The sequence below is a fragment of the Grammomys surdaster genome, unplaced genomic scaffold, assembly GCF_004785775.1.
Source record: "Grammomys surdaster isolate TR1022 unplaced genomic scaffold, NIH_TR_1.0 373, whole genome shotgun sequence".
Taxonomy (NCBI): Eukaryota; Metazoa; Chordata; class Mammalia; order Rodentia; family Muridae; genus Grammomys; species Grammomys surdaster.
Genome location: NW_021604792.1, coordinates 6,611,692 through 6,623,382, shown reverse-complemented (window position 1 = coordinate 6,623,382; position 11,691 = coordinate 6,611,692). Strand labels below are relative to the sequence as shown.

The 11,691-nt window shown below is 38.9% G+C and overlaps 1 protein-coding gene across 2 annotated transcripts in view; it reads right to left on the bottom strand.

Moving 5' to 3' along the window:
- Window positions 1–11,691, bottom strand: part of Dusp16 (dual specificity phosphatase 16) — a 75,628-nt gene that overhangs the window by 62,949 nt on the left and 988 nt on the right. The window contains exon 1 of one of the 2 annotated variants that reach the window (XM_028781006.1): window positions 10,829–10,907. The exons of the other annotated variant lie outside the window; for it this stretch is intronic. The gene's annotated coding sequence lies outside the window, so the exon portion shown is untranslated. Of the gene's footprint in view, window positions 1–10,828; window positions 10,908–11,691 lie in introns of those variants that run through there. 2 annotated transcript variants of the gene reach the window in all.

Below are 11,691 nucleotides of genomic sequence, written 5' to 3'. Positions count from 1 at the left end.
GGAGGAAGAGGAGATGTGGTGAGGAGGAAGAGGAGATGTGGTGAGGAAGAAGAGGAGATGTGGTGAGGAGGAAGAGGAGATGGTGATGGAGGTAGAAGAGCATGGGTAAGATGAGGCCTATGATAGAACATAGGCCTACGTTGCAAGGTCCTAGAAATAATCCCAACACCACAGGAAAAAAAAAACTTTCTATAAAATTGTTTTCAGTGTAAGGTTAGTAGTTTGGGGCTTGTTTTTTAAAACTCTCAAACAGTACAGTGTTTCACAATATACTATCCAAGTTCACACAGCTTTTGAGAAAACATCAAGTTTGTTCTGTGAAAACGGACAGTAGGTACTAGACGGTACCTGATGTGCCAAATGCCCTGCTTCAGTGAAGTGCAGTTGTTCAACACAAGGCAGAAGGCCTTGTTCTTTTAACTTACCCAAGCAAATATGCAGCATGAATGCTATCACCAAAGAACAAATGTCCAACAAAAGGCCAGAGTGGACCACGTTTCCCACAATGATGCCTAAAATACATCTTATGTTGGACAGGAAGACATTTCCTCAGAACTCTGCACTGAAGGTATTTATAGACTATACAACACATATCTTTCCTAAAATAAAGATATGGAGGCTGAGTTATAGCTTAGTGGTACAGCACTTATATAGCATGTGAAAGTCAAAAAATTAATTTTTAAATGTAATTACTCTTTTATTTTAAATAAAAATTTAGAATGACTATCAAAAGCCAAAACTTAATTTTAAAGTAAAGAACTTCAAACTTCTTTACCATCCTTTGTTGGTGATGCTATCCAGCAATCAAGATAACCACACAAGTACCATACCCACTCAAATCCTGTCTACTCTTCTGATGATAAAATGCTAAGTGGTCAGGAAAACAAAAAGAGAAAAGAATTATCTCAGGGCTGGCAAGATAGCTCAACCTTCTATGTAAAGACAATTACCACACAAGTGTGAGCTAATCACATACTGTTGAATGAGCTGTACTAGAAGGAGATGGTTTCTAAGAATATTGACCCAAGTTTGATCCCCAGAACCCATGTAAAGTTGGAAGGAGAGAACCAAGTTCACAAAGAACCACATACAAGCTATGGCAAACACACACTGACACATACATACACACACGCACACGAGCACACATGCCAACTCTAACACACACACAACGACTAACATACACATTGAGATTTTTGGTACATTTCTCTCTATGGAATACCTACAAATGCAGCTCAACTACGCAATGTAAGGTGGACCAATACATGCCTGTTGTTAGCAAAAAATCCTTCATGTGCTTGCTTTAGCAGAACATCCTTTCACATGGGTCCCCTTCAGCTAAACATTCCTTCATGTATCTGCCCTAGCAAAACACCATCCAATCAACTTTCCAAAGAACCCTTAAGTTTCTACTTCACACTGACTAACACACACACACAAACACACACACACACATACACACACACACACACACACACACACAGAGGCACGAATATACACACAGATACTAACACACATACACAGATGCTGACACACAAGCACATGCATACACACACAATAATAAAAATAAATAAATATATTAAAAGTTACCTCAGATTATCAGAGATTATACTTTTAAAGTTGAGAAAAATCAACGCTCAAGTGCCTCTAAACTAGCCCTACAACTACTTGGAATAGAAGCCTGTATAACCTAATCTAAAATAAAAAAGAAAACAGATGCAGTGTTTTAGGAGGAATGCTACAAACAATGTCCAGCACACAGACAGCTGGTTAACAAGTTACCACTGCTCTCCTTTCTTCCTGTCTGCAGCAAACACACAGCTACTCAACAGACCTTTCCTCCCCTCCAAACGCTAACAATCCCAGTTTCAGGCTGAAAAGCTGGATGCCTCAGTCACGTGATACACAATACACACTAAGCCACACACTTCCAATATTCAACATTCATTGCCAACATCTCTCTGGTGAGTGGGGGCAATCCTGTAAAATAATTCAAGCAAATGAGACTTGTAAGGAAATCAGACAAGAACTTCTATGAAACATTCTGTTGAGTTTTAGTATGGTTTGGTTTTTGGTTTTGTGAGATAGGGCCTCCATAGAGTGTAGGCTAGCTTAGAACTCACTACATAAACCACACTGCCTTTGAACTTGCAATCCTAACTTCCGCCTCCCAAGTGCTGGGATTACAGGCATGTGTCAACCATTAGGCTTACGAGTCTAATTAGGCAGGTGTAACTGGAAGGACCTCTTGCTCTATTTTCTTCCTCCATCATGCCTTGAAAAGGGATGTGAGGTCTAAACTAAAGCAGCCATTTTGTAATCAGGCAACAAGAAGTGTCAGGGTACTAAGGAAGCAGGGAAAGATAAGAGCAAGGACTGGAAAGAACTAGAGAGCTTGATGACACTGCTAAGCAGCTTTAGTGATGCTGAGAACTTGACTGAACCCTGAACTGCTTAGATAAATTATTAATGGCTTATGGTCTAAGTCTCTTGCTGAAGGCAGACTTAAATTACAAATTCCCTGTATGATATGCTGTGATTTTCTTGCTTAACCTCACTTATGTACATACATATATTCTCCTTATACTACATGCAACTGAAAACACAGAGTGGGGGGGGGGGGCACGATGGGGGGAGTGGAGATTTATTGCTTCTTACAGGAGATCAATTTAATTACTTGGCAGTGGCAGTAGCTTGACCATTTGGCTTTATTAAATAAAAGCTGTCAATGGAAGAAAATCTAGGATAAAAATGATACTTCAAATCATGTTTGGCCTTGAGTATTGACTTTGTCCTTTCCTTCTGCCATTTCAAATCCTTTTTAGGAATAGCTCCACATAAATAACAAATTGACTACCGGGCAGTGGTGGCGCACGCCTTTAATCCCAGCACTTGGGAGGCAGAGGCAGGCGGATTTCTGAGTTTGGGGCCAGCCTGGTCTGCAGAGTGAGTTCCAGGACAGCCAGGACTACGCAGAGAAACCCTGTCTCAAAACAACAACAACAACAACAAAAGAACAAATCGATAAATGTTCTATATCTGGACTAAACTCCTGTTGTCTTCTTTTTTTTTTTTTTTTTTTTGGTTTTTTTTGAGACAGGGTTTCTCTGTGTAGCCCTGGCTGTCCTGGAACTCACTCTGTAGACCAGGCTGGACTCGAACTCAGAAATCCGCCTGCCTCTGCCTCCCAAGTGCTGGGATTAAAGGCGTGTGCCACCACTGCCCGGTGCCTGTTGTCTTCTTTAGTCTTATTATCTTAATAAAAAAAATAAAGCATTAAAATTTCATTCTTGAATTTGGACCCCCAAAGTTTGCCTGGTTCCTATGTGCACACACTGACGACTGTATCCTAATTCTGTAGACTCTTCACACTGTGACACTGGTGATCCGTCCACTGTAACTGAATACAGGGGATACAACAGAATTTGAGTACTGGTCAGAAAGTAAAAGAATTAATCCAGTCGTTTTAACCTTTAGCCTATTTTGATGTTAATTTCTGACTCTTGATACACCACCCGTGTACTGCTGTGTCCCAATCCAGTATCCTGCACACCCTGCAGTCTTCCTCTAGCACCCATCCTTCAATCCTGAGCTCCGTTCTCTGACCACAGCCCAGCAGTGCAGCAGAATATTAAGGAAAGAATATCTAATCTTATCTCCTAATTTCTTATTTCTAGTGTCTGTTTTTAGTCATCCCTCAGAATTCTCAGGGAAAATAAAATTAACAGAACAGAAGAAAAAGGAACACTCAGTATGTGATCCTCTCTACCCTCTAGTCATTCGAGAGAGAGAATGATCAGTGATTTTGAATATGGATTTTTAAAAATGAGTATAAGCATGTGAAATGGGCACAGTGCACCTTAATATTCTGTGCACTGAAATGAGAAGAACACAGAGCACTTCCCCTGCACACCTAAGCACAATGCCTGTCTTCAGGGAGAACACTTAGGCAATTGTTTGAGTTACATGTGTTTCTCAAAGAACTCCATTCTGGTTTTAAAAAATAACTTGCAGACAACAGGAGTTATTCATTTTCTCCAAAATGAATGATGTGAAGCCTCTCTCTTCAAAACTGACAATACTGATAGCCAATAATAGCATTCAGAATTTGGGAAAATAAATTAAGTAGCAAGATCTTGACTCCTTTCAGAATCTTAAAGACTTGTGGATAAGACTAACAGTCATACTAAGGAATAGTTCTTGCTTAATATCAAATGTGTATCAAATGCATAATCAAATGTGAATTTTGAGTGAAAGGTAGCAAAACTCAGCAGACCATCATTCTCCAAATGATCATGCATATTAATCACAAAATGAGACGGGGTCAAAGGTCCATAAGAATCACAAGAGTCATAAGAATTTCAACATGGATCAATAGATATTTAATATTATAAAATAAAAAAATCATGTAGTCTCAGATTCAATGCTGAAACTACTCTTTAAGGCTCCGATAGGGCTCAGATTAGATAAATATCCATATTTATATGAAAAGACCATTAAACAGTTCATCTTTTCAACTGTGCATTTGAGTGTGGCCTGTTTTATAACTTCACCTACAACAGTAGGTCAGACTCTGAATTCAGAAGTGACAGTCACACAAACTGAGCCACCCCATTCTGTCCCGCTAGAAGATATGCTAAAAAAAAATAGCAAAACACAAAGAAATAGATTTTTCACTAAATTTGGAAACAAAATTTAATTTTTCATATCATTTTAATGCTAGCTTTTAATATTAATTAAGTAAATAAATATTTTAAGCATTTTAATTTCTGATATGTTAAATAATGACACAGTCCCGACAAAGATACTTGGAGTACTCCATTTTTAAAAATATAAAGGCATCTTGAGGCTAATATGTCTGAAAACCACTGGGTTATCTTACCATACTCCCCCACCTCAAAAAATAAAGCAACAGACTGTGGGGAAAATTTAGAGACCGCCACATCAGTGGGGGCCCGGAGGGGCTTCCACGCTGCGGCGGGTCCCACATTCGGGAGGAATCCTATGGTTCCAGCGGCCTGGAGGCCTTGGCGGCAGCAGGCCCCAATGACACAACGAAGTCCTTGGTTCCAGAAAGGTTTATTGTCATGGTGGATGGTGGATGGATCTAGGCATACCCCCCAGAACTCAGGGCAGTCCCGAGTTATATAGGCAGGGAGAAAGGGGGAGTATTGGGGGAGGATCAGGGGGGGAGGCATGCTTAATTTGCTCTGCCCTCTGGCCTTCATTAGTATGTAAATCCCTAGGGCCTGAGGCCTATAGTCTGGCCTATGTGACTGAACAAAGTAATTTTATGAAGACATGACTGCTTTTTAGGACCCTGGATTCTGGAGGGCGCCAAACTCCTGCTGGTACTCACGCAGAGTCTTGGGGTTCTAGGTACCTGCTCAACCATGACCCAGGATACCCTTACGCAGTCCCACAACAGACTACTGAGTTAAACATGGTGACACACATACCTACAATCCCAGAATACCAGGGAAACAGAAACGGGGTCACAGGCTCAAGGCCACACTGTGCCACACAGCAGAAACCCTGTCTTTAAAAAGTAGTCTTTGTATTTATACATATGTATTAAGTATAAATCAGAACATTTTGACTCCTGTTTTAGCAAAACTTACTTTGAGATTCAACTAAATTACTCAGTGCCTGTCTCTAAGGTCTTAATTTCCTCATCTACAAAATAGTACATTCCTAGCGAAAAACACAAAATATGTCAAAGCATGCAATAAACTATAATGTATTACAGTAAGAGGTCAAAGTTAAATTTTAAGAACATCTTACTTTCTATAAAATTTTCCCTATCTTAAATTTTGTTACTAAAAAACTTTACAAAAAAAAAAAGTACAAAGTAGAAATCTCTCATTAACCAATTAGTTCAAATGTCAAAACATCTAATTTTATTATGTTTCTTTCTCCACAGCCATAATTGGTAGTATATACTTCAACACACTATTATGTATATTTCCAAATACATGCAAATTATCAGAAAAGAATAAACTCCAAAATACCAACTACCAAGCTTCAACAAATTTTAATTGTTTTATTTATCTCATGCTTGTACTTGTGCCACCCAGAAATTTTCAAGCAAACATCATGCATGCATCATTTCATACTTCTAGATTTATCTTTAACAGACCAGAGTTTAATATAACAATACCATATAAAATTTCATGCTCAAGTTTCCTGAATGTCTCAAGTAAGTCTTTGCTTTTAGTTGGTTTGTGTTATCAATGTACCATTCTTACTAGCTGTTTTTCAAGTGAAGCAACACATTTAACTAAAGCTGAGAAGAAAAAGGAAACAATACCATCTCTATGTTTCATACACCACAGACAACTCACAAAGTCAAGAACTGTCTTCCTGAATGTGCTTCTCCTCCAATCAAATCGCAGAAACAAGCAACAGAAAGCAAAATACACTATAAAATAGGTCATGATGTGACACACGCACTATGAGTATTCTAAGAAGTGAGTAGGAAAGGACATAGCTTCGCTGCTCAGTACTGAGGGAAAGTACTGTGAACTGTGAGAAGAAAGAGGTAACAAGAATCAACCACCTGCCATTTCAAAAAGGATGACGTCAGGTCCACCACAGGGCAAAACCTCAATTGACTCAGCAGATGTTTATCAAAAGACTATCTATAGTGCTGGTCCTATCATAGGATATGAGTTAGGTATCAAAAAAACCCTAAGACACACAAGGCCAAGAATGTTGCTCAGTTGGTTGAGAGCTTAACTAGTATGCAAGAGGACCTATGGGCTTGATTCCAGAACTGAAAATACTCACCAAAATTGATACATAATGCAGAAACAAGTAGCACATACCTCTCTGCGTGTATCACCCATAAATGTGAAGGAAGAGAATGAACATATTTAAAATTAATCATTTTGCTGCACTCTTTCCTATAAAATGTGTCAATCAACTACCTACCACCATCATATAGTGATACTAGATACATATTGCCAAAGCACACAAATCAGGTTAGTTGTAGAGTCTTTTAAGTTATAGTACTGTGACACCATTTTAAGAAGAAGAAGAGGAGGAGGAGGAGGAGGAGGGGGAGGAGGAGGAAGAGGAGGAAGAGGAAGAAGGAGAGGAGGAAGAAGAGGAAGAAGAGGAGGAGGAAGAGGAGGAGGAAGAGGAGGAGGAAGAGGAAGAAGAAGAAAAGAAAAAAAAAGCACAGGGGCAACACCTTTAATTCAGTACTTTAAAGGTACAGGCAGCTGATTCACAAGTTCAAGACCAACCTCGGCTACATACTGATTGTTAGATCACCCTAAGCTATATGAGACCCTCTCTCTCAAAAAAAAAAAAAAAAAATCATTAGAATATCATAATCAAAACATGTGCCTCAATTGGTGAATACTTGACTAACATGTTTGAAGCCCTGGGTTCAATATCTAGAACCACCCAGAGAGTAATAATTCAGGCTTGTAATCCCAGCTCTTAGGAGGTGGGGGGTCAAAAGTTCAATGTCATCATGCCTTGGGATACATATGACCCTGCCTCAATTAATTAATTAGAATAATAATAATAGACGAGTAACTGGAATGGCTCTCTATAACTTCCTTAATCTTTGTTTTATTACCAGTCATCTGACAGGACTTTTCCAAGTACTATTTACTTGTTTGTGGTACTGATTGTTATCCTTACCGTGTTGCTGTTCTGTCTTATCAGACTATAATTTTAGTTCATAAGGGCAAAAACTTTATTTTCAGTTTACAGCATTCAGCCATAAATTTGCCGAATAACCAGGAGGACAAACAGTTACTCTTCAACCTCCCTTGTTTCCCTTCATCAATACACAGTATGCATAGCCATCCTTTAAGGTCAGGGTCAAATTCTGTTGTCTCTGAACTACATCCTTGAACCTTCCAATTTCTTTTCTCCTTATACAGTGAATCTAGAAGCTGGTCCTTACTACTGTCTAAGAACTGTTTATTGCGTGCGTGCGCGCGCGCACACACACGCACCCTTAAAATTCTTTCAAGCTTTCATACCTTAAGAGTATAGACCTGTGTCCAAAACTTTTAGTATCCATGTAAATAGGATGCCTTACCCAGGGGCATGGTGGTGCACACCTTTAAGCCCAGCACTCTAGAGACAGAGACAGACAGATCTCTGAGTTTGACACCAGACAAAATTAAATAGTGAGTTCCAGGCTAGCCAGAGCTACAAAGTGAGACTCTGTTTCAAAAATAAATGAATAAATAAATAAAAGAAACAGTATGTCTTTAATGAATGTTTTTCTTGATTTGCATGTGAGTCAATTTGGAAATTTAGTTAATAACTTGAACATCTTTTATGATTTATCCCTCCCGAATCAAAATGCGCCATGAAACTATAACATGGGTCCTTCAACTTTAAACTTAACTTTGGGAAATAAGTTTTATGCTTACAGGCCAGCCTGGTCTACAGAGTGAGTTCCAGGACAGCCAGGACTACACAGAGAAACCATGTCTCGAAAAAAAAAAAAAAAAAAGTTTTATGCTTACATATAGTTATATAATCACAATAATCCATTGCCTGACCCCTAGATTGTGTTTTTATGTAAAAAAAAAAAAAATCCAAAAAACAGAAACCTGACTTTTTGGTAACAAGAGGCCTACATAATTAACTAATATTGATCAGGAAGGAGATGACAATCTGTTACTCTCTTCTTGTTGTTGAAGTACCAAGGGGTATTTTTCCACTTATACATCTTTTCTTTCATCCCAAGGTATCCTACCTATTTCCTCCTATACTGGTCATACCCCTGATATATATACAACACACACACACACACACACACACACACACTTGTCCTCAGTAATCTGCCTTAGATTCTTCATTTGAACAACTCTTATTTTTCTCCAGTCATGTATCTGATTAAATTTCTAACCTCCTATCGCAAGTCAGTGTAAGAGAAGGATCTCTTCTTCAAGTATAAGCCTGAGTCTCTACCCTCATCCAGCCCTCAGGACCCTCCTTCATAAAGCCAACCCCTTATCTATCTAAATGAGTGTATACAAACAACAAATTATTCACAACACAAGTAAATCAGGGGAAAATGACATCTGGCTTTGAAATATATGTAGCTTTGGGTAATATTTACTTTATGATTTTGCTTAAGATTAGTAAGATTTTTTCTTTTATGATGTGACCATCAGTCTCACTTTTAAAATCTGATACAGTTATTACTTTAAAGACAACCAAGCATCAAGTGTATTTTGTTCCCTATGAAGTCTTTTTAATGTGTTTAATCTGTTGAAATATGTTGAAAAACTCGTTTTCTGTTATGCTTGGTTATCTTCTGGGGGAGTTGGAAGCCAAAGTGAGATTTTCCTATATTAATCTACTTCTTCAAGTTATGGTATCTTCTGTATGAGAACTCGAGCTACTTAAAAACATTGGTATCCAATGAAATTATTAGTCCAGATAAGATACAAAAGAAAACTGTCTTTGTTAGAAATACCAGGAACACATGAGACTCTAGAATAAATTACACTGGTAAATTATATCTTAACAGGACTTTATGACTAGTTGAAAATAGAAAAGGCTTAACAATGAACAGTTATATAAACTTGTTTGTTTAAAATATTAAGCTCAGATAATTAAAATTCTATGAAATTCAATTTCCTAATTCACGAAGTTAGAGAAAAAACGGATATTTTAACTCCAACATCATTCCTGCTCTTCTCTTAACTCCAGCCAAACTTCCCTTCAACCTTCTCAGACCTCCTCTCTTTCTAGGTGGGCTCACACCTAGGACCTTACCAACCTCAGGCCAGAGCTACTCTTAAACTAGCTGACCTCTGCCTCCTCTCTCTTCCAGTCTACAAATGACTTTTCAATGTGTAAGAAAACAGGAGGGACAGGAATCGAGTTACCCGGATCTACCTCTTTGTCCCCTTTCTCAATTACTATAATTAAATCTCTGATCAGATAGACCAGGAACCCCCAATTTCATATTAGCATTTTAATTTTCTAGGTACTCAACTACATTCAACAAGCTGAATCAAGAGACAAGAACTTCCAAACTGAACAGAGTGATGGTTGGGGAGTGGGTAATTGTGTATTTCTGTTCCTGGCCCTGTACATTAAAACTTACCATCTGAAACGCTAAAGAAAATTCAGCACAATTTACGGATAAGTATCTCACTTAAGTTGCTGAGATACCAGAGAGTAAAATAAAACAAAAAATTGTAAAACCATTATCAACAGTTTATATTTTTTAAATATCAACTTGTTCACTACTTACTAAAATTCAAAATAAACTTATTTCTAATTTTCTCTCCATTTGGAACTCTGAAAAACACAAAGTATTGCACCTAAAAACTAATAATTCAAGCTGAAGTTTTGAATTTGTCCATAAGTTTGTAAATGTTAAGGAAATATCAACATCCCACAATGTCTTTAAACACAATAAATTCCATAGCTTTATTTTTAAAATAAAGACAAAACCCTTTTGCAGTGCCTAGTCACATTTTCACTAAAATACACAGAGCCACCAATACTTTAGTTTTCAATTTACTTCTCCAAGCTGCTGGTCTTCACCAAATAAAGAATTCTACAAATCTGAATTACAGCCTCCCAAAGTGTGCTCAATAATATATGTGATTGTCGAGTAATTAAAAAGAAATTATCTGAATTGTTAAGCTCTTTTTCCTCCTTCTTTTGAAATTTACCTTTAAAAGTCTTTTCTTTAAGGGAGATGAAAAAGAGTAGGTTTTTTGTGGAAGTAGTTGTTAACTGTAATGTACTATCAGCTCCACAAAGTGGCTAAAGAGGCTTTTCTCCCCTGATAATCAATTTCAGAGAGAAAGAGCGAGTAGGAGCGAACACATACCTGGTCATTTTCCCAGCAGGTTCGATTGGTTTGATTCACTTGTAAGAGCAGAGTATTTACTTACAAACTTTAAAAGCAAAGTGGCACCCAGCGCACTGTGTAAATAAAAACTTCAGAGGTTTAAAAACCCTCATCTTAACTCACTTCCCCTTGGTTCAAGGGGACGGCACAGCCAACCCCACAGCAAATGAGATTATGCAACAGGTTTTTCCTCTCTAATCATGGGCTGATTAGAGGTGTGCGTTCTCCAAACAATCTGAGACACACGGGACTTCAAAACGCCAAGGATCTTTGCAACAGACACTGATGAAAAAGTTCTTTCGAATTTTGCAGTAGCCATTCATTTTAGGCTCTCCTTGTACTTTCCCCAAGTTTATTATCAGCTTTCTGGAGGAAAGAACCCATCGCCCGCTCTTAAAAAGTTTGCATACATGTCCTCCTCAGGGTTTTTTTTTTTTTCCTCACGTGAAACTACACGACACACACAGATCGTCCGTTGTTTCCCCGTTTTAATTTCTCACATTTTACAGCTACTGTAAATAAAGAAGTCACCGACGGACCGCTTTCCCCCCAGCACCATGACGGGAGCCTCGGAAAGTTGAGGTCTGGAGTGGGTTTTTTTTCTGGGGGGGATGAGTTTGAGGAAGCGACACGGTCGCTCCCCAGGTGGCCTCGCTGCCTGCACACAAGGTGAGCTCAGGATAATGGAAACCGTCAGGCCGGGGCCCCACTTGGCAGGCGCGTTGTGTAACAGTCTGGAAGTGAGCAGCTTCGCCCGCCCAGGTGCCGCGACCCGCCGCCCGGAGCTCGCTCGCCCGCTCGCCTCCGCGAGGCCGGGGCGCCCCCGCGGCTCGGGCCGACCC